This window comes from Stomoxys calcitrans, chromosome 4, assembly GCF_963082655.1.
Source record: "Stomoxys calcitrans chromosome 4, idStoCalc2.1, whole genome shotgun sequence".
Classification (NCBI taxonomy): domain Eukaryota; kingdom Metazoa; phylum Arthropoda; class Insecta; order Diptera; family Muscidae; genus Stomoxys; species Stomoxys calcitrans.
The window spans coordinates 37,684,292-37,706,093 of record NC_081555.1 but is presented as its reverse complement, the minus strand read 5'-3'; the positions used below and the strand labels follow the sequence as shown (position 1 = coordinate 37,706,093).

At 40.1% G+C, this 21,802-nt stretch overlaps 1 protein-coding gene across 1 annotated transcript in view; it reads left to right on the top strand.

The window, feature by feature from the left end:
- Window positions 1-2,270: 2,270 nt before the first annotated feature.
- Window positions 2,271-21,802, top strand: part of LOC106083560 (calcium/calmodulin-dependent protein kinase type II alpha chain) — a gene marked incomplete at its 3' end in the record, with an annotated part of 76,350 nt that continues 56,818 nt past the window's right edge. Inside the window, 1 exon segment of the mRNA XM_013246654.2 lies at window positions 2,271-2,751.

Here is a 21,802-nt window from a genome sequence, read left to right as displayed (position 1 = left end):
AGACCATACTTGGCACAGTTGTTGGAAGCAAAACAAATCACTTCATGCAAAATCTCTGTCAGATGGGGTTATAATGACGCCCTTTAGCGGCTCAAGAAGTCAAGATCGGAAATCGGTTTATGTGGGAGCTATATCAGGTAATGAACAGATTTAGGTAATACATGGCACAGCTGTTGATGGTCAAAATAAATAACATCATGCAAAGTTTCAGCCAAATCGGATAATAATTGCGCCATCTAGGGGCTGAAGAAATCAAGATCCTAGATCAGATTACATGGGAGCTTTATAAGGTAATGAACAGATTTAGGCCATACTTGTCACAGTTGTCGGAAGCCAAAACAAACCACTTCATGCAAAATTTCAGCCAAATTGGATAATAATTGCGCCATCTAGCGGCTGAAGAAGTTAAGATCCGATATTGGATCTAGAGGCTGAAGAAGTCAAGATCCTAGATCAGATTACTTGGCAGCTTTATAAGGTAATGAACCGATTTAGGCCATACTTGTCACAGTTGTCGGAAGCCAAAACAAACCACTTCATGCAAAATTTCAGCCAAATCGGATAATAATTGTGCCATCTACTGGCTGAAGAAGTTAAGATCCGGGATTGGTTTAGATGGGTGCTTTATCAGGCAATGGACCGGTACTTGACCCAGTTGTTGATGGTCAAACTAAAACACTTCATGCAAATGTCGGCCCTATTAGAAAATAATTGCCTCCCCCTCTAGCGGCTCAAGAAGTCAAGATCTGAAATCGGCTTATATGGGAGCTATATGTGGTTATGAACCGATTTGAACCATGTACACAGTTGTCCGAAGTCAAAAAAAAATAACTTTTGCAAAATTTCAGCCCTGTCGGATGAGAATTGCTCAGGAAGTCAAGATCCGAGATCGGTGTATATGGCAGTTATATCAAAACTTTGGACCTATATAGCCCATTGACAATCCCAACACACTCAAGAGCCTAATCCGTCCGTCTGTCGAAATAACGATAGCGGTCGAACGCGCAAAACTAGCCGTTTGATCGATGTAGGTCGGTATTGGGTATTGCAAATGGGTCATATTGGTTCAGATTTGGATATAGCTCCCATATAAACCGATCTCTCGATTTGACTTCTTTAGCCTCTGGAAGCCTCAATTTCCATCCGATTTGGCTGAAATTTTGCACATAGTGTTTTGTTATGACTCCCAACAACTGTACTAAGTACAGTCCAAATAGGTCTATCACCTGATATAGCTCCCATATAAACCGATCGCCCGATTTGACTTCTTGAGCCCTATAAGCCGCGTTTTGTATCCGCTTTGGCTGATATTTTATGTTATGCGTCTCAACAACTGTTTCAAATAGGTCTATAACTAGGTATAGCTCCCATATTGTAGCAGAATCCATGGTGGTGGGTTCCCAAGATTTTGGCCCGACCGAACTTAGTACGCTTTTACTTGCTTGGGTCTCATATCAATATTTCTATATGTTAGAAACGGAATGACGAAATTAATATATCCCCCATCCTATGGTGGATGGTATAAAAATCCATTAATATGGGAAATAAATAAAGATATGACATAATATCTGTGCCAAGTTTCTGCTCAGTATCTCCATTTTTAAAGCCTGCTGCGCAATTTCAACAGGTAGATGGACGGATATCACTAAGTTGTCTTAAAATTTTACGACGATCGCAATGAATTGGAACGGAATGACCAAATGAGTATACCGCCAACCTTTGGTAGTGAGTATACAAATTTAAAAAGAAAAATACATTTCTTAAATTTAGAAAATCGGCAAAAGTCGGCACTTCGCTTTTTTGAAGATAAAAATTGGCAAGTTTGGCAACCCTGGTCCCATATAAATCGAGTTTGTCGTTAAAAACCGTATGTTCGGTTTTGACTTTAGCACCATGGTTTCTTTGGCAAAACTTCATAGAACTTGTCGTAGTTTACGATGTTAAAAAGCGCCATAACATAACATTTCTTGAGGCTTTCTTTATAAAATTTAAACGTTAAATTCCAATCCTCAATCTTCTTAATATGTATTTGCCTTTAGACATTTTTATCAAATGCAAGAAGTGCATTCGCCAAGTCGATAACTACCGCTACCTCATGCTGTTGGGGACAACACTTGCGCACTGGGGGCAATATGATGTTGTTGGCTGGCACAGAAGCAGCCACCAAATGTGTTTGCCGATTCTTTTCATGGTGTTGGTAGGTAGCTGCTATTCGCTGTTAGCTCATTTGCTGTTGCTGAAGTACATACGTACTACAACACGACTGTTGTGTGTGTGGTGGCTGAAATCAGCTGATTGCATTGAGTGAGTCGCAGCTGCCGCCGTCTTCGCGTATCTCTTCGGTTGTACGGTGTGTGTGCGACGACGATGAGCAGCATTCTGTGCTGTGTGTCGAAAAAGATTCTAAAAATAGGAGAAGTAATAGTAAAGAAGAGTGAAATAAACTACTGAACGACGACGACAACAGAAAAAACACTTTGGCCCGAGAGTTCTCGTCGAAATTCACAAAGAGCAAAAGTGCTCCGCGAAACCAAGAAATGAACACAAAATAAATAAAATACAAATAGAAGAAAATAATACAATACACAAAAAAAGTTAAATAAAAAAGGCCACAGTGAAAAAAAGAAGTTACGCCAAAACTCAGTGCGAAAAATTGTGACGGGAATTCAAAGAAAGAAAAATAAAAACAAAAAATTTAGTTTAGCTCCTCAACGTATGGATGGTGGCAGTTCAACAAGCAAGGAAAAAAAAGTACGCAAAAAATAAAATATATACAAAAATAAGAGTTATCGAATACGGTTTGCCATTCTCCACCACCAAACAACAATAGCTCCAGCAAACAGCAAGCAACTGAACAACAACTACGACGACGCTCACTCGGGGCTCTCTTTCTCTCTCCGTTTGAGGAGTGGTAGGCTGTCTGGCTGGCTGGTTGAGCTGGTGGGTTGTTGGTAGGTTGCTTGCATGCTGGCTGACTGTTGGCTACGGTGTTCTTCTTCTTCTTCTTCTGCGCCGTCTATGGTGGTGGTGCTCTTCTGGTCTTGCTTGGTCTTTTCTACTCTTATTGAATTTCAAATATTTGACCTCACATTTGGATTTGTGTAGTGTGCCCCGAAAAAACGCAAAATTCTTGTACATCATAGCCCAAAGTTTCGTAAAAAAAACACAAAAAAACCAACGAAAATTGAAAAAGCAGAAAAAAATTAAAAATAATAAGAAATTCTTGGCACATAGCCATTCACAACGGCTGCACAGTGTCTATAAACCTCCATTTTTGGAAGAAAAAGAAAATCTTCGCATGAAAATCAAGTGAACAACCAAAAATGTATGCTTTTAATTGAGAGTTTAATTTTCTTTAACCTACTCCTCCTTCTCCACCCCCCCGCACCCCATTGACCCAAAATCCTCGTGGAGTGCAAAAAGAAGCCTTTCCCAATACTCAGAGTGTGTGTGTTTCTGAGTGCGTGCGTGTGTTCAAACGGGGGCCTGTGTTGCCTATGCCGGATAAATGTGAAAAATCATGAAAACCAACGAAAGAAAGGCTACGAACAATTGATTGAGTATACCATCAAGAAGTAAAAAAAAAACAAAAAAAAAAAAAACGCAAAAATCCTAAGAAAAGTTTTTTCCTTTTCAATCAAAAACAAAAGAAAAATAAATAAAGCCAAAATGTATGGACAATGAGTCCCTTAATTTGTGTGAAAAGAAATGTAGTTGCAATTCTAGTAACCCATAACCATGTGGGATGAAACCATACTCGTCCGGTCTAGTTATGGGTAGTCCGGGCGCCTAGCTATAGCCAGCCTAGCTGCCCCACACACACTCGTCCTCATCCTCCTTCTTCTCTCCTGTGGTAGACAGTCGGCTGGCGGTCCTATATAATAATACGCCGCCGAATGTCCAAGAGTCCGCCCGCTGCCCGCTGCCCGCTGCCCGCTGCCCGCCCGCCACTCCACCGCCAATGAACAAATAAATGTGAGAATTTCTATTTTTAAAGATTTGGTGGTGGTGTCCAGTTTTTTTTTTCGCTATGGTTTGGTTTGGTTTCAGAAATATTCAAATCTTTGTATACTGGCGCGTACGTATGTATGTACATATGTACACACATCTGTATGGCTGTTGGTTTGTTTGTTTGTTGGTTCATACGTTGGCTCGTTTTGAAAAATCACCCAAAAGAAAAAATAATGAAAAACGTTTTGAAAATACACTACACAGCCTTACACCTCCTCCTCCTCCTTCTCCACCGTAGCCACCATCGCCTCCTTTTCCTTGGCCAAGCAAAGACGAAAAGACACCCAATGTTCTTGATGAGGCTGCTGGCTGGCGTTCTTTTCAAATGACGACTATGATCGCCATATACAATGAGCGGTGGCGGTCTCGGTGTCGGCTGCAAAGATCGTCGCACTGTTGATGTTGCTGGCTGGTTGGCTGGCGGCGGCAATGGTGGTGCTACTGACGATATGGCTGGCGGTTGATCACGATGATGATGATGTGATAAATAAAATTTCAAAATAATAACAATAAAATCAAATATACTGCCACTGCTTATGACTACTCGTTGGCTGATGGCAATGGCGACGGTGAAAAAAGTGTGATTGCTTGCTGATGGTGTTGGCGGATTCTTTGTATTTAACGGTTCAGGAATGAGCATGAAATGACATTGCTTCAAAGTTAAAAATTTTAAAATTTCATTTTTAAATGAAATTAAACAAAAAAAAAACCAAACGAAAACACACAAAAGCTAAAAATCACAAATAATGATGATGACCAAGATACCGAAAACCAAAAAAGACATCCAATAAAAAATGTGACGTCGTGTTTGCCAAAATATTTTGTGTGTGTGTTTAGCACCCCACCGCCATCTGGCCTATAACAGCAATCCTTCCACAGCCCCACTCAACTTAAAAACGAATTTCAACGCAGTTGCTGTTGCCGATGATGGCGATGATGATGATGATGATGTTGTTGGTGGTGGCGCAGAATAAATTGTGTTTATTATGTTTAAGAGGAGAATTTCAGAAAATTCAACGGATGCGGATTTCGCAAACATGAAATTCTTTTTTGGTATGGTAAAAAAAACTCAAAAAACGAAAGATACAACTAAATAACACAGGTACCCTACTGTGTCTAATTGTAAAAGTATGTATGTATGTATGTATGTTTGTAGGTATGTATGTATCGAAGTATATGGGCTACAACCTGAGCTAAGTGTTTTGTTGTTCTCCAATCAAAAATGTCATCGGGAAATCCCTTGAGATAATCTTGTTCTCGCTTAGTATATCCAAAGAGAGAGAGAGAGAGATAGAGTGTAAAAAAGACAACGAGAGAGAAAGAGAGTTTAAAATATAAAAGTCAACTTTCAGATTACAGGTCACAAACAAAAGGGTTATCGATGACAGGCATGTACTCATTATCATATGCCGTGATAGGGATGCCGCTATGAAATTTAAAAATTTTGGGAGATATTATCACTTGTTATGTGGAGTGGGTAGACTTATGGCCAATTAACATAAAACAACAATTAATTTTTAATATATTTAGTTTAAATAGAATATAAGCGTAATCTTATATAAAAAATTCAATTTGTGTTTGTTTGTTTGTTCCGAATAGACTCAAAAACGGCTGAACCGATTACCTTGAAATTTTCACAGATTCTGTAGGTTGATCTAAAAGGAAACATAGGCCATCTAATTTTTTGATATCGGGAGGGGGGCGGACCCTCCCCTTACCTTAAAGGTACTACCCAAAAATAAAAGTGGACCGATCGGGACAATATGCAATAAGGTATTCAAGAGTAGAGTTCGATTTTCATAATAAAAGTTGGGTCCAAGTACCTGGGGTGCCGCCCCAGCCCCAAAATTCCTTAAAATAGGTTTATCATGACAATATGCGACTTAAATGAAAGGTATTCGGAAGTAGTTTACAAATATGATCAAGAATTAGGAAAAAGGCTTTATAATTTATTGATAACGGAAGGGGGCGGACCCTCCACCGTTACCCCAAAAACACCACCCAAAATAAAAAGTGGACCTTATCGGGACAATATGAGTATCAAATGAAAAGAATGCAGGAGTAGATAACGCATCTGGCATACAAATTCATGTCGAGGTATAGGTGGTCACCCCACCCCCTCAAAAAAGCCCAAAATGGGCATATTAGTCAATCACGGATATATGAGACTCGGTTTGTTTGTTCCGTATAGACTGAAAAACGGCAAAACCTATTTTCTCGAAATGTTCGCATATTGTGTAGGTTGGTCTGGAAGGTTATATAATTTTTCGATAGCGGAAGGGAGATGGACCCTCCCACTTATGCCAAAAACACAACCCAAAATCAAAAGTGGACCGATTGGGACAATATAGGTATCAAATGAAAGGTATTGGAGAGTAGAATACGAATATGTTATTAAAATTTGAGTCTAAGCACCTATCAGGTCGGCCCAACCTCAGAACTCCCTCAAACAGATATATTGAACGGTCATTTCAATATAGGGCTTAAATGAAAGGCATTCGGGAGTAGATTTCGAATCTGTCATATAAAAACAGATCGAAGTATAGGGGGTCATGCCACCCCTCAAAAACGCCATTAGACCAATTATGACTACATAATGCATGGCTGAACCGATTTTCTTAAAATTTTCATAGATTGTGTACGTTTGTTTGGAAAGAAATATAGACTATGTAATTTTTAGATATCGGGTGCAGGCGGACCCTCCCCCTTACCCCAAAAACGCAACCCATATCCGAAAATGGTCCGATGGGTACAATAAGGGTATCAAATGAAAGGTTTTTGAGAACAAAAAAAGAATAGGGTATAAAAATTTGGGTCCAAGTACCCAGTGGGGCCCACCACCCAACACCGAAACTCCTCTAAACAGATATCTTTCAAGTTCATGTCAATATGGGACTCAAATGAAAAGTATTAGGTAGTAGATTACAAATATGGCATAAAACATTAGGTCCAAGTAATGGGAGGTCGCCCACCCCCCTTACTAGATTTGGCTGAAATTTTACACAATGACTTCTACTATGGTCTCCAATTTTTACATCAATTATGGTCCGAAATGAACCATAACTTGTTATTGTTCCAATAACATAGCAATTCTTTTCTTTTACCTTTGTTTGCCAAAAAAGAGATATCGTGGAAAGAGCTCGACAAATGCGATTAATGGTGGAGGGTATATAAGATTCGGCCCGACCAAACTTTGCACCCTTTTACTTGTTTAAAGTGCGAATTTAGTCATTTGCAATTTTGTAATTGAACGCTTGAACTATTTAGTACCTTTGGTACTAAATAGTGCCTTTGGTACTAAGTAGTACCTTTGGTACTAAATAGTATCTTTGGTACTATTTAGTGCTATTTAGTACCAAAGGTACGGTTTAGTACCAAAGGTACTATTTAGTACCAAAGGTACTATTTAGTATCAAAGGTACTATTTAGTACCAAAGGTACTATATAGTACCAAAGGTACTATTTAGTACCAAAGGAACTATTTAGTACCAAAGGTATTATTTAGTACCAAAGGTACTATTTAGTACCAAAGGTATTATTTAGTACCAATGGTACTATGTAGTACCAAGGGTACTATTTAGTACCAAAGGTACTATATAGTACCAAAGTTACTATTTAGTACCAAAGGTACTTTTTAGTACTAAAGGTACTATTTAGAACCAAAGGTACTTTTTAGTACTAAAGGTACTATTTAGTACCAAAGGTACTATTTAGTACCAAATGTACTATTTAGTACCAAAGGTACTGAAAAAAATTAAATTTAGTTCCAATGATGCTAAGTCATCCCATTTCAGCAACAGTTTGGGTTGAGAGGGTTGTATATGCCCTTCAGACCTTTTCTCGTACTCTCTTCACCATATCCGCCTATGATGCTGTACGCGTTGGTTTAAGTCCGAGTACATCAGAACAAATTTTCACCTCTGGTTGCCCCTCCTAGTGCTGATAATATTTTTGAGGTATGTAAAAAACTTCTCCCTAAGGAGGTTTCGCACAACGGCACTTCGTTCGAACTTGGCTAAAAAGGAGATTCTTATCATTGAGCTTAAAACTTGAATCAGACAGCACTCATTGCTATATGAGAAGTGTTCCCCTGTTCTCAATGGAATGGTCATAAGCAAATATTTATATTCCCGATATATTAACTTATCTTAAAGAATTATAACCATATCAATGGTAATGGGTATCCAAAGTTGCACCTGGCCCAATGAAGGATTTTTTTCTTGTTTTTTGAAAATAAAAATTTTAGCTACTGCCTATCCCATCATGCAGGGCCATAAACGAAATCAAGTATGTCAAAGTGAGATAAAACACCTTTTGGAAGCACTAAGCATTTGATAGAAACCGCAGGGGAAAACCGAATCCAAGAATACATAATTCATTTGAACTTTAAATTCATGTTGTTTGTTTTTCTGCTTATTATAACACTATTGTGATAAGAAACAAATTGCTTAGTTTATAAATAAAAAAATTCTTAGAACTATAAACTGGAATATTTGAAAGAATTGAAAGTGCTTAAAATTTGCCTTGTAATTTAAATTGTACTAATTGGTAGCTCTTATACTACAGCACGTATGCATTATGCATTCCAGCTTAGAATAAGACTTAAGATCCAATAGCTGCGATATCGGTAGTGGGTTGCAGCAACCCAATGTAGCATATCGGAAATGTCAAACGTGTCTCACGAAACTTTAGATGTGTGTTCAGATGAATTTGTCGACTTTCGCACTACTTGGCAACTCGCCTCTTTAAGCAGGAGGTTCGAAATTTACATTGCAACCAAATTTTTCTAAGCCTACACAAAAAGATACCGTAAGCCAGTACTTTAAAATTAGGTATAAAGAGTCTAAAAACATCTGAATTCTATTATTTACAGAAGTCGTTCAAAATTTTTAATGTCCTTCAAACTTCACCATTTGATGAACTTAATTTAATGCTTCAGCTGATGCTCCCGGATGCTGTGGCTGTAAAAATTGTTACGACTACTACTGTTAGGTTACAGGAGCTTCGTTCAAAATGTAATCGTTGGTACCGTGCCTGATATCACAGGTAAAGAATACGGTAACACTATACCTGATAGGACCGATTAGAACTACAAAATGGTAATAGAAGGTCCTTAGACTTATAAACGGGTGGTTTCTGCTTAGATGGCCATGTGGGCTTTAAGGTATAATAAAAAAGCTAGGACTGCCCATATCGAGAAGTTCACCCGAACACATTGGTGTGTATTAAGTGGAGGTCCCTGCATAAAAGAAGCAGTGGATTGGCTATGATATAATGTGCCAATGAGGATTGGCATAATTTCTTTTCCCGCAAAACTCTGAATTGCGGAGCAGACTCGCATAAAAAATAGTGAACTACCATACAACTTCCAGGGTAACTAGGAATTAGAGATGGCACAATATCGATAGCACTGTCGATATTTATTTTTTTGGCTGAATATCGATTGATATTTTTCCGATGTTTTTTTGTTTTTGCAAAACTAAACAAAAAAAAAGGCACTCCAACTCTGAATGAATCCTTTAAGATACTTTGCACCTATAGAGGGCGCAATTTTCATCCGATTAGGCTAAAATTTTGTGCAATGATTTCTCTCATGACTTCCAACTGGCTTTATATTCACCTTGATTTTATATGGTCTGTGCATTGACATTGCTTCTATATAAAACGATATCCTGATTTTTATACCCTCCACCATAAGATGTGGGGTATACTAATTTCGTCATTCTGATTGTAACTACTCGAAATATTCGTCTGAGATCCCATAAAGTATATATATTCTTGATCGTCGTGAAATTTTATGTCGATCTAGCCATGTCCGTCCGTCTGTCTGTCGAAAGCACGCTAACTTCCGAAGGAGTAAAGCTAGCCACTTGAAATTTTGCACAAATACTTCTTATTAGTGTAGGTCGGTTGGTATTGTAAATGGGTCACATCGGTCCATGTTTTGATATAGCTGCCATATAAACCGATCTTGGGTCTTGACTTCTTGAGCCTCTAGAGTGCGCAATTCTTATCCGATTGGGATGAAATTTTGCACGACGTGTTTTGTTATTATATCCAACAACTGTGCCAAGCATGGTTCAAATCGGTCCATAACCTGATATAGCTGTAATATACACCGATCTGGGGTTTTGAATTCTTAAGCCTCTAGAGTGCGCAATTCTTATCCGATTGGAATGAAATTTTGCACGACGTGTTTTGTTGCGATATCCAACAACTGTGCTAAGTATGGTTCAAATCGGTCCATAACCTTATATAGCTGTCATATAAACTGATCTAGGATCTTGACTTCTTGAGCCTCTAGAGGGCGCAATTCTTATCCAATTTGAATGAAATTTTGTACGACGGATTCTCTCATGACCATTAACATACGTGTTTATTATGGTCTGAATCGGTATATAGCCCGATACAGCTCCCATATAAATCGATCTCTCTATTTTGCTTCTTGAGCCCACAAAGGGCGCAATTCTTATTCGAATTGGCTGACATTTTACACAGGTCTCCAACATATAATTTAATTGTGGTCCAAACCGTACCATATCTTGGTATCGCTCTAATAGCAGAGCAAATCTTTTCTTATATCCTTTTTTTTGCCTAAGAAGAGATGCCAGTAAAAGAACCCGACAAATGCGATCCATGGTGGAGGGTATATAAGATTCGGACCGGCCGAACTTAGCACGCTTTTACTTGTTAATTCTCATTTTCGTTTGAAATGTAAGTGATGGGAAATTAACGATAGTATCGAAACTATCGATATTTATTATTAAAACTGTCGAAAATATCGAATATTTCGATTATCGATAGTTTACCAGCTCTACTAGGAATCTGTGCACATGTCTCTTAGAGCTGGCATACTATCGATAATCGCAACATTCCATGTTTTCGATATTTCGATATTTTATTTAAGTAAAAAGTAAACGCGTGCCAAATTCGGCCGGGTCGAATCTTGGGTACACACCACCATGGCTTCCGTTAAAAATGTACCCTTATTAACTGTATTTGAATTATTTTGATCTCAAGAAGACATATCGAGTTATCGGTATTTTGGGGGGCCTATATCACCATATTGACCGTTTGGGATAAAACTTGGCACTGATGTTGTTGGGTTAGGTTAGATGGAAAAGAGAGTGCAGATATTAAACCGCACCATGCCACAATGGACATACACCTAAGCCAGTAATCGGCTTGTTATGCGCTCCAAAAACTATAAAGTAACCTCTAAAAAGAAAATTTTAAGTTAGGAATTCCGTGCTACTTACAAAATCCCTAATTGTTTTCAATATCATTCCCCTAAGTTGGTTCATGTTTGGTATTGTGTCTCCACCTAAGTGACGCGAAAGTTGGGCAGTGACAAAGGAAATGCTCCAACGTCTCATCATCTTCCCCGCATGCCCTACACATGCTATCACTTGCCGCACCGGTTTTACATAAGTGAGCTCGTAGTCCTATGTGTCCCGTTATGATACCAATAGCTATACTGACCTCCTTCTTGCTTCCTTTGAGTAATAGCCTCGTCTTCTCACGATCTGGATCCCCCCATAGGATTTTCGCCGTCTTACCGACCGTTTCGCCGTTCCACAATGTAGCATGAGCATTCGTCGCCCACTCCCTTAACTCGGATTGCTTCGACCCAAAAGGCTTCGGGTTAACCAAGTCTATTGCTAGCAGTCCTCTGTCCTTTACCGCCAAATCTTCTGCCTTTCATTTTCCGTTACTTCGTTATGGCCCAGCACCCAAACGGTGCGGATTTTCCGATCCTCAGAAAAGGAGTTAATCTACTTCTTACACTGCAAGACTGTTCGTGACCTTACCGTCCTGGTTGTTATTGCCCTTATGGTCATTTTACTCTCGGTAAAGATGTTCACACTCGACCTCCTCGCGTTAGCACCACACCACTTCACTCATTGTGTGATCGCCTGGATCTCCGCCTGCAGAACCGTATTATGGTCAGGCACTCTAAAACAGATCTCAGTCCCTGGGTTCTCAATGTAAACCCCCAGGCCCACTCTGTCCTCTAGCTTTGATCCATCCGTGTAACATGATCTTCCAGATGGCAATACTAGGGTTCCGTCAATCCAAGACTGTGCCAATGGCAGCAGTGCCTCGCACTCGACTTGAAGGTTCGGGTATCCGATCGAAAAACTCTTTCCTTCTTTCCAGGTTTCCTATCGTCGCCTCGATTATACCTTGATAGTATGAGCTGCTCCCATCGTCAATCCATTCTCCCATTAAGTCTCATAGCCGCAGTGGCTGTCTCACACTTAATCTATATGTCAATGGGTCGGATATATAGAATAGTCTCCAGTGCCCTAGTCTCATAGCCGCAGTGGCTGCCTCACACTTAATCTGTATGTCAATGGGTCGGATATATAGAATAGTCTCCAGTGCCCTAGTGGGCGTGGTCCTCATCGCTCCGCCTATGCTGATGTTGTAAGTCATAAGATGGGTGTTTGGGCCAAATTCCAGCCAAATCGGATGAAAATTCAGGCTTCTAAGGGCTCAAGAAATAAAATATGGGGATCGGTTATAAGGGGCTACATCTGTTTATAGACAGTTTTGAATCAAACTTGGCATAGATGTTGGAAGTCATAAACCAAGTCGTTGTTCTAAATTTCAGCCAAATCGGATGAAAATTGAGGCTTCTAGGGGCTCAAGAAGACAAATCGGGGAATCGGTTTATATGGGGGCTATACCTTTTTGTAGACCTATTCGGATCATACTTGGTAAGGATGTTGGAAGTCATTCCACAAGTCTTTGTTCCAAATTTCAGCCAAATCGTATGAAAATTCAGGCTTCCAAGGGCTCAAGAAGTCAAATCCGGGGATCGGTTTATAAGGGGGCTATACCTTTTTATTAACCGATTAGGATCATACTTGGAATGGATGTTGAAAGCCATAACTCAATTCTTTGTTCCAAATTCCAGCTAAATCGGATGAAAATTGAGGCTTCCAGGGGCTCAAGAAGTCAAACCGGGGATCGGTTTATATGGGGGCTATATCCAAATCTGAACCGATATGATCCATTTGCAATCCCCAACGACCTACATCAATTAGAAGTATCTGTGCAAAATTTCAATCGGTTAGCTTTACGCCTTTGACCGCTATCATGATTTCGACAGACGGACAGACATGGCTAGTTAGACTTAGAATGTCGAGGTCACAGATCAATATTTCAAGGTGTTACAAATAGAATGACTAGATAAGTATACCCCCATTCTATGGTAGTGGATATAAAAATCGGTAGATCGATTAATATAGAAGCAATATCAATGCATAGACCGAATAAAACCAAATTTAATAGTCGGTTGGAAGTCATGAGAGCAATCATTGTACAAAATGTTAGTCGAATTGGATAAAAATTGCGCCCTCTATAGGTGAAATGTATCTTAAAGTATATATTCAGTGTCAGATTGGTTATTTTTATTTAGATTTACAAAAAGTTTTACTTTGCCGATAGTATCGATAGGAAAAATACCAATCGATATTTCGGCAAAAAATAACATATCGATAGTGCCATCTATAGTTTGCGAACTCTAATGTCTCTAGCGATAAGATTCGAAGGGCAACGAATAACAGATGGTTACAAATTGCGGACTATGTAGGCTTCAAGATTATGTAGGTCAATCTAAATTTGAAAAGGTCTTTGGCTTTGCTGTCTTTGGCTAGAACAGAAACTCTTTTAAAGCGACCTGGCTGGTTCAAGATTAGATACTAGAGGGCTCTTTGTTCTCTTGTTGCTTGACTACAATATCTAAGTGATATCTATTAATTTAGCAAATTTTGCCTATGATTGTCCCATATGGCAATTAAAAAGAGACCTCTATTATTTGTTTAGCTAAGTTCAGTTGGGCAAATTAATTTGCCCAATTGCGGTGACACTACTGGTAATTCGTTGGTCAAACAAACCGAATGACTAAATTCGTTTCGAGTAATTAATTCACAACAATTATAATTTAATTAACGCACCAATCGATGTATTGATGTATAGATGGATGGATGGATGGATGGACTTTGATGATGTAAACGAGAAGCAAGGCGGCATATACAGTTGCCCGTATAGCTGAATAGGTGGATGGATGAGTTAGCTAGTCAGTTGTTGGATTATACGCCAACAAAGTGTCTTTACGAACTATCTATCATTAATGGGCTAATCACAAACTATGCGGCAAATAATGAAGACTGGGCCATCAATTAAAAGACAAAGTGCTCTTAAAAAAAAAAAAAAACGCCAAATGAAAATTAATTGTTATATTTACTTTTATGGCCAGTTTTTTTTTTTTGGGGCTGTAATGTGCCAATTTGGTCATTTGCAATTTTGTAATTGAACACCAGTATTCGAAAAAAGGTATACAAGTGTGAATATACATACACATTTAAGTATGTATGAACATATGTACTCCGGTATGTATGTACGATATGTACTCAATTGTGGCATGTAAGTACTTGAAAGTAAAAGCCCAAATAAATTCAATATTTAAACAATTTACGAAATTTCCCATAAAACTAATCTCAAATGACCTAACAGAGATTTTACTTGTACACACATGTACCTTAGGGTGGTGTGGGGGTAAGTTTTAAAATAAAGCTTGGTATTAAGAAAAATAAAAAAAATGGAAATAAGGACATATCACAAGTAACAGCGGGCTCGGGTCCTGAAGTCCCTCCCCCCACCCTCTTTGGCTACGTCCCTGACCTCCACCATGGATGGCATTTGTCAAGTTCTTTATCCAGTATCTCTATATAGGCAAAAAACAGATAATGGATAAAAATTCCCATGCTATTGGAGCTACATCAGGTCAGGGCCGATTTGAACTTCACTTAGTTTAGATGTTGGAGACCATATTGGAAATCAATGTTCAAGATTTCAGCCAAATCGGATAAGTATTGTGCCCTATAGAGGCTCAAAAGTAAAATCGGCAGATCGGTTTATATGGGAGCAATATCAGGTTATAGACCGATTCAGACCATATTTGGCACGTATGTAGAAGGTCATAAGAGAAGTGTTGAACAAAATTTCAGCCTAATCGGATAATATTACGCCCTCTAGAGGCTAAAGAAGTAAAATAAATGTAGCTTTTATGGGTTCCAGACACCTTATTGGTAGATCGGTCTATATGGTAGCTATATCGAAATATACTCCGAGCTGAATCGTACTAAAGTCAGATATCGGGAGGCTTAAAAAAACTCACCGTTTCAAATTTCAGCGAAATCGGGTAAAAAATAAAGCTTTTTATTTGGTCCGTTGAAGAACCTAACCTGCGTGCATCAAAAAGACATTTCTGTGCCAAATTTCAACTCAATATCCCAATTTTTGAAAGCTATAGTGTGATTACAACATACGGACGGACAGACGGATAGCCGGACAGACACACGGCCATCGTCAAATCGTCTTACAATTTTAGGACGATCCGGAATATATATTCCTTGTAGGGTCGGAAATTGATATTTCGATGTGTTGTAAACGGAATGACTAAATGAATGACACTTGCTGCAACGTTTCAGCTTAATCGGATAATAATTGCGCCCTCTAGAGGCTCAAGATCGGTTTATATGGCAGCGACACCAAGTTATAAGCCGATTTGGATCATACTTTGCACAGTTATCAGAAGTCATAACAGAAAAGCCAAATTGGACAAAAATTGCGGCTTGTAAGGGTTCAAGAAATCAAATCGGGGAGATCGGGTTATATGGGAGCTATATCTAAATCTAGATCGATATGGCCCATTTGCAATCCCCAACGACATACATCCATAGCTAGTATCTGTGAAAATTTTCAAGCGGCTAGTTTTACACGTTCAAACGCTATCATGATGTCGACAGTCGGACGGACGGATATGGCTAGATCGACTATATATAAAGATATATAACTTTATGTGTTCTTAGGTGAATATTTCAAAGTGTTACAAATGGAATGACTAGATTAGTATATCCTCATCCTATGATGGTGGGTTTAAAAGCGACTGAACCGATTTTCATGATATTTTCACAGATGGTAGATTTGGACCACAGGTAAAAATAGTGCGATATCCGCTATGGGGGCGGACGCTCCCCCTAACCCAAAAAACGCCAGTTCTCGGAGATTTTTTCACCGATTTAAGCGAAATGGTGTATGCCCCTTATGGTAACCAAAAAACACAACATTGGTAAACAATTTTGTGGTCAAATAACCGTGGGGAACTTACCCAAAACCCACTCAGCCTGCCCCACCACAAAAAGCAACCCCAAACGGACATGTGGGCCGATCAGGACAGTATGGGATTCATACGAAAGGTACTTGAGAGTAGAAAACGAAATTTATATAAAAATTTGGGTTCAATTCCCAGTGGGTCTGCTCCACCACAACAACCAACCCCAAACGGACATGTAGGCCGATCTGGGCAATATGGGATTTATATGAAAAGTACTTGGGAGTAGAATACGAAAATTATACAAAAATGTGGGTCATAAAAATAAGAATATACGATCAGTTATTTTAATACAGGGTAGGTAAAACGAAGTATTACCATTAACCACCTTTTATTGTTCTTGTACCCCCGTGTTGTGTTCTATCTTTCGTCTGCTTGGTTCTGTTGAATATCCAGATCCAGGAACTCTGCGAATTAGGAGGGGTATGTCTAAAGGGATCTAGGTCTGAGTCGAGTGGGTCTGTCTGGGCAGTCAAACAGGTGAAATGTGTCGTTTGGTCCCAGGTCATAAGCGGGTCTCACATCCCTGCTCTGTAGAAGTTGGGGCGGCTGCATCTGTCGGATCGTAATTGAGCCAGAACTACTCTCGTGTGCCGGGAGAGGTCAATTTCTTCAATGGGTGGCGGTCGTTCTACAAGAACAACATTCACCTGGCAGCTATTTACCGCATCTGCTACCGTGTCTGCATGGATTTGTCCAAACTCGCTTGCTACGCCCCTTGATCTAGAGGTTCGTCTTTCTAGCGCTGAACCTCTCGCTCTAGATTATGAAGATCAACCTTTAGGCTTCTGGGCGGTGGAAACCTATCCGCAAAATGATGATCTGGTTGGTCCCCGCGATAACACACCAGAAGGTATTGCCAGCATGTGGCTATGTCCTTCTCGTTCTGCCGGTACCTATTCACAGCATCTGCGATTAAAAGTTGTATTGAAAATTTGTAGAAAATTGTAGACCTTTTTTTTAATTGGATCAATTAAAAAATTAATTGAAAATAACAAAAAATTTTTCAACTACTTGTTCAAAAACAGTGAACAATCATTTTCGTGATTGAAGCAGTTTCAATTAAAAATTTATTGGATCAATAAATTTCTTAATTGAAACCGATTTTTATTTCTTCTGTGTATCCACAAGATAACGATTTGGATGGTCCCTGCGTTAACAGCCCATAAGGTATTGGATCATTGTCTAAAGTACAAATATGGGGTTAACTAAGTGAGTGGAGAACCCACCTAAAAACCCCTAAGCGGGTACATATACCTATTGGGAAAATATGAAATGGGTCAAATGAAAGGCATTGGGGAGAGACTCGGCAGTAGTATTCCCTCGAGCGTCTTGGCTACAGGTAAGGAGAAGGAGATCGTTCTGTACGACTCCACCTTACTCCAGTCCTTTTCAGGCTTCAGTAGAGTGAATTCTCTGCCTATCTTACAAACAACGGTAGAGTGTATATTTGACTCCAGGTAAATCCAGATACTTCAGCATCAGTATAGAGATTCTATTGGGGCCCAACGCCTTGGATGTCTTGGCGCTACGGATGACATTCGTAACTTAGTCCATAGTAAATTGTGATAGCTGTTCAACGGCTCGGAGACAACGGATACAACGAATAGCTCTTCTCTTAGCCTTGTCACGCTCGGTATGCTCAATAATTTGATGGCGCATCCGTTCGGGTTAGTCCATTAATGCAACCATAAATGAATAAGGTACGATCATTCCTTCTTCTAAGGTTCGAGAGCAACTTAACAGTAAACTACTGCTTGCCTTCACAGGTACCTAAGATACAATGCTTCAAGTGTTCCAACCACATATTCCGCTAATGTTCGTTGACTACCCTGTTTATTTCCAGATTCTGCTTACTGGTTCTGGGGTTAGTGCGGTCCGTGCAACGAATCTTATCATGCTCGTCTGCAGGTACCGCTGCCTGCGCCGGGAAATTGGTCCGCACTTGGGGTATGCTACCGGATGGTATAAAGCGTGCGGCTGCTGCGTTAATGATGTCTCGTTAATGACGTTTCCTCTCACCCACTATCACATGTGAGGCGGGATGTCAGCTCACTGAAAAGGCTATTGGTGTACTCTCTGAAGCCGACGCCATCAGCCTTCTTCTGATTGATAAACGTCCGGCGTTCAGAGGTTGTGAAGTCAAATGGTCGATGGTGAATATTATGAGAAGGTGGTCGATCCCTAAGAAATGACGGCTTGCTAGGATACGTCACTCAGGATATCAGGGAATGCATTGAAAATGTCGGGCGAACTGCTGCACATCCTCGTAATCTTAGTGGGGGCATTCTCATTCACCTTGCAAAAGTAGGGCCTTCAATCTGCTCTGCCAATGCTTTGCACCTCTGGTCGTTACCTAGGCAAGAATGTCATGAAACGTGTTGCATATTAAAGTCTTCTAAAACCAGGCGATTATGGCCAGACAGTAGGCCACTTATGTTGGGCCTGTAAACTTTTCCATTAACTGGGGCACAACAACCAACCCGTTGTATAGGTCTATCTCGGAAGTACCGTACTTGACTGCTTTGTCCATACATTTCTTGTAGAGATTACTAGAGCCAGGCGGAGGCGAGATGGGTCTATACTGCACGGAATGGTTTGTCACGAAGTCACATTCACCACCTACACTCCTTAAGTGATTTTTACTTACCACATTGGATTCGTGACAACTGTGTAGGCTGCAGCTGTTGGTCAGCTGTGGCTCATGGATCGATGCAACCAATATGTTCTTCCGACTCATAAAATCTTTTATCTCGTCGATCTTGCCTAGCAGACCATTGCAATTCATTTGCAAGAAAGATACATTTCCCGGCAATATTGGGCCTAGGTTGTTGCTGTTGCTTATATTGCCGCATGAGAGAAGTCGGAAGGGTCACATAGTATGACGACGAGGATGACGACGACGGCTCTTGTAAGCCACTGCTGTCTATGTTTGCACAACATCTTGCAATATATTCACCGCGACTATTCTCCCGTAATGATGAAAGTTCAGAGCAAAATAGGAAAATGCATCCACTACATGCACCGATTACTCCTCACCGCCACCGACCGATGATGGAGGCTTTTCTTGCTAAACTGTCATATATATACCGATTTCTCGATTTAAGTTCTTGAGCCCATAAAATGCGCATTTATTAATCGATTTTGCTGATATTTGGCACAGTGAGTTGTGTTAGGCCCCTCGATGTATGTACCGAGTATGGTCATAATCGGGCCATGTTGGGATATAGCTACCATATATACCGATCTTTAGATTTAGGGTCTTTGGCCCATAAAAGGTGCATTTATTAATCGATTTTATTGAAATGTGGCACAATGATTTGGGTGAGGCCCCTCAACGTTCGTATCGAGTGTGGTTTAGATCGGACTTTGTTGGGATATAGCTGCCTATATACCGATCTCGGGGTTTAAGTTCTTGAGCTCATAAAACGCGCATTAATAAATCGATTTCGCTCAAATATGCCGCAGTGAGCTGTATTTGGCTCTTTAACTTTCCTGTCAAATATGGGTAAGATCGGTCTATATATGGATATAGCTACCATATTACCGATCTACTGATTTATGAGCTTGAGCCCCTAAAGCGAGCATTTATAAATTGATTTCGCTGAAATTTAGCATAGTGAGTTGTGTTGGGCCCATCGACGTTCGTTTCGAGTATAATCAAGATCGGGCTAAAATTCAGCGAAATCGTTATATAATACATATACCGATTTCGCTGAATTTTGGTACAATGAGATGTATTACAGTCCTACACATCCTGAACATGGTGTACATTAAACTAACCACCAACCAATTTCCCGTTTTATGTCCTAGGATTGTGTAAGACTCCTCATCGTTCCTGGCCAGTTTGGTTCAGATCAAACCATATTTCGATATATCTGGTTTGCACTTTCCACTAACGAACAAGGGAAAACTTCGCACATATCAATTAGTCCAATCTGATTCAAGTTAAAGCTCAATGATAAGGGGCCTACTTTTTATAACCGAGTCCGAATGGCGTGCGACACCTCTTTGGAGAGAAGTCTTTACATGGCATAGTACCTTACAAATGTTGCGAGCATTAGGAAAAAACCACCGCTGAACATTTTTTTTCTGATGGTCTTGCCAAGATTCGAACCCAGGAGTTCAGCGTCATAGGCGGACATGCTAACCTCTGCGCTACGGTGGCCCCCATGGCGATGGCATAGTAACTCTCAAATGTTGCCAGCATTAGTAGGGGAAAGCACCGCTGATAATTTTGTTTCTGATGGTCTTGTCAGGATTAGAACCCTGGCGATCAGCGTCAGCGCTACGATGGCCTCCATATATCTCCTAAGGCTTCATAAATGATGTATTTTTCACCGGACTTGACTTAATGAGGTTATTATGCATATCCGAGTTGGTGGGTATCCAAAGTTTGGCCCGACCCGAACTAAGGACGTTTTTAGTATTTTCCAATATTCTCGCCAAAATTCATTCGAGTCGTGGCATTAAGCGTCATAGGAGGACATGCTAACCTGTGCGCCACGGTGGCATCCAGTTCGATGCATATGTTTTTAAAGACCCTAGATTTATTGAAGCAGACAGGTGGAGAAATAGACAAACAGGCATTTGTTTACTTGGACATCACAATCATTTGATTTTATTGGGGGAAAAACAGCTGATATGGATGATGTTTACTTCGACATCACAATCAGCTGATTTTATTGAGGGAAAACAGCTGATATGAATGAAAGTCTTTCGTTTGAGTGAAGTACTTAATTTTAGTGGGTTTGGCATTTTTAAGCTGCTTATGCTTATCCACCCTAATGTCCGCATATCTGTCCAAAAGCGAAAGTGATTTTGAAGCGTAATCGTTTACTTGAATATGTGAGCACGTTTTTTGGCGATGAGGAACACTGTAATTCGATACGGCCAAACAAAGTGTCTTTAATGCGGCATTTATAGATCCGTAAGAGCTGTCCCTCCGTGTGTCCCTGCGTCTGTCCACCATTCATTGGTTTGTCTGTCTGTCTTTGAGTATCTTCAACAACGAACGACAATGTATGGCTGTTGTCGTTGTTTTTTAGCGCTATCATACAATGAACACCGGCTACAACAAAAACGACAACAACAACAACAACAGCGGCAACAATATCGAAGACAGCAACAACAATAATGAGAAAAAAACATAATTAAATATATTACGCCCACACCATGGCATGCCATGATGGTCCACAAAACAAATCCAAATCCAATGGAGGACGGATGTTTTTGTTTTGCTTCTCTGCTTCTTTGCGTTTTACTTGGCTCGACTCATAATGGACCCAAGATGGCCAAACGTTAGTAAGACGGGGGGGTTAAAGACAGGGCATTGAAGAAGGCCACTTGTAAAGATGGATCAATTTAGTTTTTTTGGTTTTTGGCTTTGGCTTGCTGACTGGCAAACATACAGACAGACAGACAGACAGACAGACAGATAAGCCAAAAGACTGCCAGGCCTGGCTGCCCGCCTGCTAGAGGAGTAGTCAATGATAAAGATTGAGATTCCAATGTGCTGCGGCTATGAATGCGGTTGTTTGGTGTTAAAGCAGCCGAAGGAGATGCCGCCGCCACCACCATCGCTGCTGCCTCTTGGCCAAAGGAAAA